General features: G+C 52.3%; 1 long non-coding RNA gene across 1 annotated transcript; it reads right to left on the bottom strand.

The window, feature by feature from the left end:
- Window positions 1-462: 462 nt before the first annotated feature.
- Window positions 463-6,455, bottom strand: LOC139828038 (uncharacterized). The gene is made up of 5 exons (XR_011739205.1): window positions 6,322-6,455; window positions 4,611-4,750; window positions 2,334-2,409; window positions 1,279-1,425; window positions 463-904 (listed from the first exon to the last, which is right to left on the bottom strand). It is a non-coding gene; the product is annotated as an uncharacterized lncRNA (long non-coding RNA).
- Between the last annotated feature and the right edge of the window lie 1,880 nt (window positions 6,456-8,335).

Raw genomic sequence — 8,335 nt, 5'->3', positions numbered from 1 at the left:
CACCCTCTCCTGGCTTCCCTTGTGGACTCTGATGATGCTTTCTGACTATGTCAACCTTTCAGATGTCCAGTCGCACTTCTTTCACATTTATATCTATCCCTTTGCTCACCGGCTGGCCTTTTTCAATAGCAGCGTCAACCCCATCATCTCCGGTTTCTTTAACGAAAACTCTCACCGGGGCTTTCAAGCCGCCTTTCAACTTCAGCTCTGCTCCCGGGAGGTGGCTCACAGGGACACCTGTTCTCAGCAAGGCCACAGCAATGTCATTTTGTCAGCTGGCAACCCCCAGACACCCCAGGACCAAGCTTCTCAAAACCCTAAGGGAAAAGGGAAGACAGTTAGGAAAGGAAATTGGGTGAATAACCAGCAAGATTTGACAATGGAGGCTCTAGAAGACACCTGCAATGACGGGATTAAGTGAAACATGCTATGCACTACCAAAACGATGTAAGCCTAGCAGAGTTGGTTTGTTGTGTTGTGAAACTCACGCTCTGTCAGCCCCTTGACAGTGTTTCTTTTTTGAAGGAGATACACAACTTGCCCAGTATCTGAATGTGTGATGTGAGCAGAAAGCCAAATTCATCCTCCTGTGTTAGCAGCTTGAAGAAGGTGCAACCGCCCTGCAGTCAGTGATGACCCACTCTGCTCCCGAACTGGGCTGGAGCAGAGACGTGGCTAAAACGGGCGAGCGTAGGGAGGAGACTCAGCCCAGCAGGTACCACACGGAACGTGAAACTCCGGGCAGCGCGCCTTCGTTTCAAGGGAGGAACACACACACAGAGCACAAAGGACGTTACTCTACCTGAGACACACACTGTCCTTAGCAGCTGCACAGCAACGTTGTCTCTGTGATTTGGAGTTCTGGTGGCAAATGATGGAGCTCCGTACGTCGCACCTTTCAAACCTGCACACAGAAAGACGCTTCACCCCACAGGTGACACCAGAAACTAGGAAGCCTCCAAAAAGAATTTACAACCCCACAGCCAAACCAGTTACACTCACCCCCACAACCAATCCTGCTCTACACACATCTCCTTCTCCTTCAGACACCCTTCAACAGCCAGATCCACAGTCATCTCCCAATGGGTCATTCACTGCACTAAACGCAGCAGGGCGGGGGAGAGGGGGGGGGAACTAAAGGAAATTTTAAAAAAACCCTCCCTGACTGTGTTTTTTTCAGTGGCATTTCTTGGCGTTATTTTTGTCGGGCGTTGGAGGTAAAGGTTTAGCTTCCATTACCTGCTGGGCAGTCGTCACTGCATGCCCAGGTTCACGTACCCCTTGCTTTATGCAAAGCTGCTTCCATCAGCGACCCAGGAGTCTTCAGCATCCTCCAGCGGCTGGTCCTTTCAATCCGCTCCGCCGGAGCGAACAGCTTCTGCTGTTTCCAAGCAATCGTGGGCCACCGACTGCAAAACGGATCCACTGAGGAAAGAAGCCGGATCGACAATGTTAGTGGTAGAAATATTTACATCTTTAAACGTTCTAAGGAGCCATCGAGGCAGGGATGTCGTTTTTACACAAATGGGGACGGACACTGACACACAGATACCTGGCCGCGAGCCCTGCGGGGCGAACAGCGCCTCTGCCCCCGGCCGTGCGCTGCAGTACCCGAGTTTCGCCACAGGGCGGCAGCACTGAGGCGCGCTGCGGCACGGCATTGGGGCGCCCGGGTGCAGCACCGCGCTTTGCCCACAGGACGGCAGCACTGAGACCGCCGCGGCAGCCCGGGCCGAGCGGCTGTGCCGCGTTTCGCGGGAATCCCGCAGAAAAATAAACAAAAAACAAACACAACAAAACAAAAACGCACACAGAGAGCCGCGGCACGAAAGCCACGCGTACAGGACACAGAACCCGCTGGGCCTCACCCCGAGCTCCCACCGAAGCGGCGCCCCACTCGCCACACCACCAAGCCTGCAACCGCACCTTAGCTCTGGTTTTCTGCATCCCCCCCCACAGCGGAAAAAACCCTCCTATCTTGCATTGCTCTTTGGCATTACAACTGCACAGGTGTGAACTCATCAAAGTAAAGCAGCCATCTCACAGACACACACTCAGAACTCGACTAGGCTGGGGTTTCTCTTTGTGTTACACAAACGGACTCTCACTCCTCTAAGGAAACAAATTCATTCTTAAGCATAGCCTCTCCCTGGGGGAAAAAAATGCCCACTCCGAGCTCCCAAACACTAGGGAGCTGTGGGGAAACCAGTGAAAGCCAAAACCAACAGCAGCAACGTCAAGTGGAATTTGGCTTAAATTCTGATCATGCACTTAAAAGCCTCTCTCTGTCCTACCAATGGCTGGTCATTCTTTGGAAGGACAAACTTTCTTACCTGAACATCCTAAATTGAAGACTCCACGGAACAGAACGGAGATTGAGCCACAGGACAACTGTGCCATTGATTTACACTAATGGGGAAAAAAACACCCTAGAAGTCAAACCCAAATTTACTTATTACTTCCCATCACATTTCATCCCTTACATTTCAACTGGCAGCAAGGTGTTCAAAAATTAACTATGCCCATGCCACTTACCACTTAGATTAAACTCTACATATAAATCTTAAAGGCTATTTCCAGCGTGCCCATAAATTCATGTGAACAAAGACAAGGGCAACGCTCGACCCTAAGGAGGGAAAGAGGCGGCTGTTCCTCTATGGCAGATCAAACTGCCTTCTTTTACCTGCAACACGTGGAACTGCCGCGGGACCCGTTCGCCAACGGGGTGTGCGTTCTTAACTAAAACTGGTCGCCAGCTTCTCCGCAGAGGCACTGAATTTGCCTCCTCTTTTTTTTTTTTTTTTTTTTTCCCCCACGTGGGGAAAAAAAAAAAAAAAAAACAACAACACAAAAAACACACACACCAAAAAAAGACAAAGGAATGATCTCTTCCAGGCCGTTTCTCTAAACCGTCAAGTCATTAGAAAATTGCACATGTCTTCTCCAAGCAGAATGAGCCTGTGATTCCATACAAAAGGAGGGCAAGGAGCAGGTCAGCTTGTCAGAGAAAGATAGGGACAGGGAGCAAGACAAGGTGACACAGAGAGAGGGAGAGAGAGGCAAAAGGGACGGAGAGGCAGGGCAAGGGGAAGGAGAGGCCAAAATGAGCGCTCCGCAGCCTCCCCTCCCTCGCCTCGACCCCCGTTTCCCCGTTAACTCCCGGTGCCCGCCCCGAGACACCACGGACGCGCTTGCCAGGGAGGCAGCTGTTCAAACAGGATTGAGTCGGTGCGCTCTGATTGGCTGCTTTTCACCCCAGCGCGCCGTCCTCCTATTGGATGCTCCTTCCCGCGCTCCGCGCCCAGGTGCCCGCCACAGGGTCAGACCTGACTGAGGACTGCGCAATTTAGGCATGCGCAGTACTGAGGCCTCAACGCCCGCCCCTCTGGCAATCTGATTGGCTGCCTGCGCACATCAATTGCCATTCTCCCCGCCTATCAGCGCTCCGCCCCTCCAGCCCTCCCGAGCGATCTGATTGGCCCGCTCTGCATCCTCACTCGCCTTCTCGCCACCCTGCCGGGACCCCCACGCCCTTTGCCCGCGCGGCTTCCAACAGCCGCCTTTAAAAGGAAACAACAAACCGCGCTCCTTTGCTTGACACTGAGGAAAGAAGCCGGATCGACAATGTTAGTGGTAGCAATATTTACATCTTTAAACGTTCTAAGGAGCCACCGAGGCAGGGATGTCGTTTTTACACAAATGGGGACGGACACTGACACACAGATACCTGGCCGCGAGCCCTGCGGGGCGAACAGCGCCTCTGCCCCCGGCCGTGCGCTGCAGTACCCGAGTTTCGCCACAGGGCGGCAGCACTGAGGCGCGCTGCGGCACGGCATTGGGGCGCCCGGGTGCAGCACCGCGCTTTGCGCACAGCCTTTCCTTCCTTGTCCAATTTATACAATGGCCTCTGCTCACAAGATTTCATCAAGGTTGCTCTATTCACATTATCACCAGGTGGTTCCTCAATCTCTTTCCTGTGAGCTAAAATACACCCGAACGGGCTCTTTTTCAGAATACCGCTACTACGCCGTCCTCCCATTACGCGTCACACGGAACGACACGGCTCATCTTGTAACAAATACGAGCAAATAACTATTAACACCTACAGCAGTACTCCACAGATAATACTCAAACCTACCCACGACACACCGCCCTCACAAGTTGTACTCCAAGTTTATCCCACCGTCTCCAAAACAAAACAATTCCGGTACCCAGCTCAAATCTCTCTAACACTCAGCACCGCAATTAGGACACTCTGCAACACAGATGGCTCCACAACGCTCACACTCCTTGCAAGTTAAAGCCACAGCAGCTCCTGCTGTAGTTTTCGGTGTTCAAGTGCATAGTCAGAACCAAGGCACATCCAAGAATTAAACCCAACTACAGTACACTTCACGGCTACATACAGAGCCAGCTTTGCACCACAACGGAGCACGGGAACAACCAACACCAAAAGCTGGCCGCACAAACAACTCCACAGCAACTACTGTATACCTCTAAGGTGCTCGCAACCCCGTCCACGCTATCCTGCCGAAATTCCGTACCACGACTTACGGACAGTTCGCGAGCACGTGACCGGTCCCAAATTTCAGAGAAGAAACACTTCTCACCAGAGGTCCTCGTCCGTCCCCGCGGCGATCCGACCGAGACGAGGAGTCTCTCCAGAGACATCCCCGGGGTGCGCCAAGAGAGTCCTCGGCTCCACGGGCCCTGCGGCCGGACAGAGCGGGTCCTCCGGCTGGCTCACCGGCTGCAACGGGGAAAGAAACGGGACGGCAGAGTCAGCAGCACTGCTAAGCCACGTTCTTTATTTCATTTGACGATGTTAGTTATAATCGTTTAGTTTCTCGCTGACAATACATCTGTTAATTATTAGTCAAATATAAACTAAGCTCTCAGCTTCTAAACAACGTGTTACTTAATCTTCCATCTCCCTCTTGTCGTGCAGACGGATCTAAAAGGTGAAAAATATCCCCTCATCGTGCAGGCGGTCAGAAAGCATTTACCTCATGTCAACTGGTTAATGACGGGTACACCTTCTATAACTTCATCGCAGTATACGTTAACTTGGCAGCTTCTCTTCAAAAGCGAGAAGAGAGAAAAGGGACAGGGCTCTGAAAAAACAAGGCAGAGATCAAAGCAGCGGCGGGGACAGAGGAAAAGAGGCCGGAAGAGCACCAGGAACAGGGCACAGAAAGAAACAAATCGGTGCGGCGGCAGCGGCGCGGAGACGGAGGAAAAAAACCCGGCACGGTCAACGGGACAGAGAGGAACGCGACCACGGGCAGGGAGCGGGACACGGGGACACGGCGAGGAACCACGGGACGCGGAGAGATACCAAAAAGTCGGCAAAAAAGACTCTCTAACGCTGTTCTGAAAGTGTTAAACGGCGGGCAATTTCAATACAGCGCACCGCACGCTCAGAGGATGGCCCCTGTATTTGAGCGTACGTGTGATTCACGCTTCTTGGTATTCTTTACATACACCTATTGCATATTCATTTGCTTCTACCGCTTAGTTAGTGCATTAAACAGAAGTTCTTTCCATAACCCCACCCTTCGCTGGCAGTCCATCTCTGGTATGCCAGTGTCCATCAAGAGTCTCCAGCAGTCCCCGGTGCCCCTGGAGCCCGGTGCCCCCTGCCCCGGTGTCGGCTCCTCGACCTCATTTCTTGAGCACGCCCGCTGTCATTTTGTGCTGCTACTCAAGTAGCTCCTTCTCCATTTAGTGGAACGTCCCATTTTCCCAGCCTGCGAGCCAAGGACATCCCGCTTTGCCCCACCTCCAGTCCCTACAGAGCTAGTGTTTCTCTGTTAGGTTTCTGTTCCGTTAGGCCTGGTCTTGCTGCCTTATGCCAAGGGCTTTCTACAAGATTTTTGTTCCTCCTATCAACGGGAAGCAAGAGAGAGGGCAACAGGCAAAAACGATGGCAGAGCGAGAGACCGCGGGGAACACAGGGGCTTGGAGGAAGAAAGAGAGGAATGAGGAGCCCCGCGGAGAGACGGAGGACAGGAAAAAAGAAAATAAAAAGAGAGAAAAAAAACGGGGCGGGACAAAGGCTCAGAACGCGAACGAGGACGGGAACAGTGCCGTACGGAATGAAGAAAGCCGGCAACGCCGAGCACGACAAAGGCACAGAGAGAGAGACGGCGAAGGGAGGGAGGAAGGAAAGAGACAGAGCAGCACATACAGACACAGAGAGGAAACTAATGGCAGGGAAAAGAACGGGCCAGAGAAAGCGTGGGGAAAAAGGAGACGGAGGGGCAGGGAGGCACCAGGACACACAAGCCGGGGACGAGGCCCCGAGGGCCAGGGACTCACAGCGGCTCTCGCTTTCGGTGGCTGCCAGGAGGCTTCTAACAGCTCAGACGCTCCCGTCTCCTTCTCTCCTCCCTTCCTCTCCGGTAACTCGGGGCGCTCGGCCGTCCTCAGCCTAGGAGAACACGGTGGGGTGTCAGGGCTCCTACGAGACGAGGCTTCGGGGACATGGAGCCTCGCTGGCTCGCTCGCCAGGCAGCTGTCCCGCTCCAGGATACGCGCACGGACCCTGCCGCGCACGTTGGCCCCCGGCCCGCCGCACGCCGCGCAGAGGGAGCCTTCGCCACCCGGAGAGAGGGGCTCGCTCTCTCGCCCGCCGCAGGAAGCGGACGTCGGGCCCACAGCCCCGCATTGCTTCAGGATCTTTCCAGATCTACAGATTTTGACATATTTACAATTACATAGGTTTAGACGGAGATATCTATTTGCACTTATTAAAAAAATACGTACACGGGTATGAGTGAATACATAGAGATGATATTTAATATCCGTTTAGATTATGTAACGCACAGTCACTACAGGTAGCTCTACCTACTCACACTTTTCTCTATTTTAAATTGCTTTCTATATAATTTTTTCTCATTTTAAAAAGTCCTTCATTTTTTAATTTACATATAGACAAGATATTGGTATTTTTAAAACCATCAACAGGAATTTTTTACATTCTAAAAATCCTTTATATAATAGAGTAGAAAAGGGCGTTGATATAAAAGCATTTGATAGACACGTGAATGCCATCCTGCAATATATAAATACCAAGGACAGATTTCTCTGTTTGCAATTCCCACACTCGTGTTTACAGGTCGAACACGTGTTCTCCTCCCCCGGGAATTTTCAGGCACGTTGGGACTGTGACCCCCTCTTTTCAGGGGGACTCCCTTTTGACCCCCGCATCCCCCACCCGCATCGCCGGCCCCTGCTCACGCTGGGGCGCCACAAGTGACACCGTCACGCGACACGAGGGAAACGGCCCCGACAGGCAGCTCATTGTGTCATTTACTCTCATTGTGTCATTTACACGTGCACGTACCACAACCCCCAAAAAGCAGGGGGGGGCTCCCCTAGGAAAACAAAGCGGGGGCAGCGCCCCAAACAGCCGCAGCCCCCGGCCCACAGGCCGGCAGCCGCCCCCCGGCACGGGAATGCTCCTGGCCAACCTGAGAAGGGAGCTGCTGTGAGTGCCACCCAATAGCCATACCCCTCTTTTCTAGGCAGCTTGGAGAACCCTATTTGCCAGTGTTGTCCTGGGACATTTCCCTCGTCCAATTGTTCTTATTTATACCCTGTATACAGTATTAAGATGATGGTTTTCTAGACACATTTCACATTGCTGGGTCACTCCTTCGCAAACAGTTTATAAATTCACTCTTACCTTTTCACCTAATCGTAACAGAGCGCATCAGCTCCTTGCGCTGCGAGGTACCACTGCTCTCCCATCACCAGTGACAGCTTCTTTGGACCCTAATTCTAATTCGGCTATAAATCTCCTATTAATTTCTTATCCTCTTTGTTGCGGTTTCCTGATGTTGGCTGGAGGAGACAGCCACCTGGGATCAGAGGTGCGGCTTTTGTATCGGTCTCTGTCCTTTCGGTGGCTGGTTTCACACTGGCATCTGCTAACTTATTTCCAGTTTCCTGATCAGTGTTTCCCTTCTGAGGCCCTTTGCAATGCACGATGGTAACTTTTCCAGCAACAGCACAGCTTCCAACAACTGGAGTATCATGTTTAATCTGTTTAAAAAGCATGCAATTGAAGAAGCGAACGTATGCTTGCCTGTTTGAGTGAGCGTTCCTTAAACAGCTTCTCTACGTATGTCGCCGGATATCTTTGCTGCAGGTTTCGCTGCATCGTTCATCCGTTCGAGCAGAAGCTGACCGTTTCAACTGCACTCATCATCATAGCCGTCACTTGGATTCTGGCCATCGCAATCACGTGTCCTTCTGCCGTCATGCTGCACGTACAAGAAGAGAAACATTTCAGGGTGATCCTCGGCTACGGCAACGAAACCCGCCCCGT

The sequence above is a fragment of the Patagioenas fasciata genome, chromosome 5 (genome assembly GCF_037038585.1).
Source record: "Patagioenas fasciata isolate bPatFas1 chromosome 5, bPatFas1.hap1, whole genome shotgun sequence".
NCBI lineage: Eukaryota > Metazoa > Chordata > Aves > Columbiformes > Columbidae > Patagioenas > Patagioenas fasciata.
Note: the sequence above shows the minus strand (reverse complement) of the source record. Positions and strands in the feature narration are given on the sequence as shown.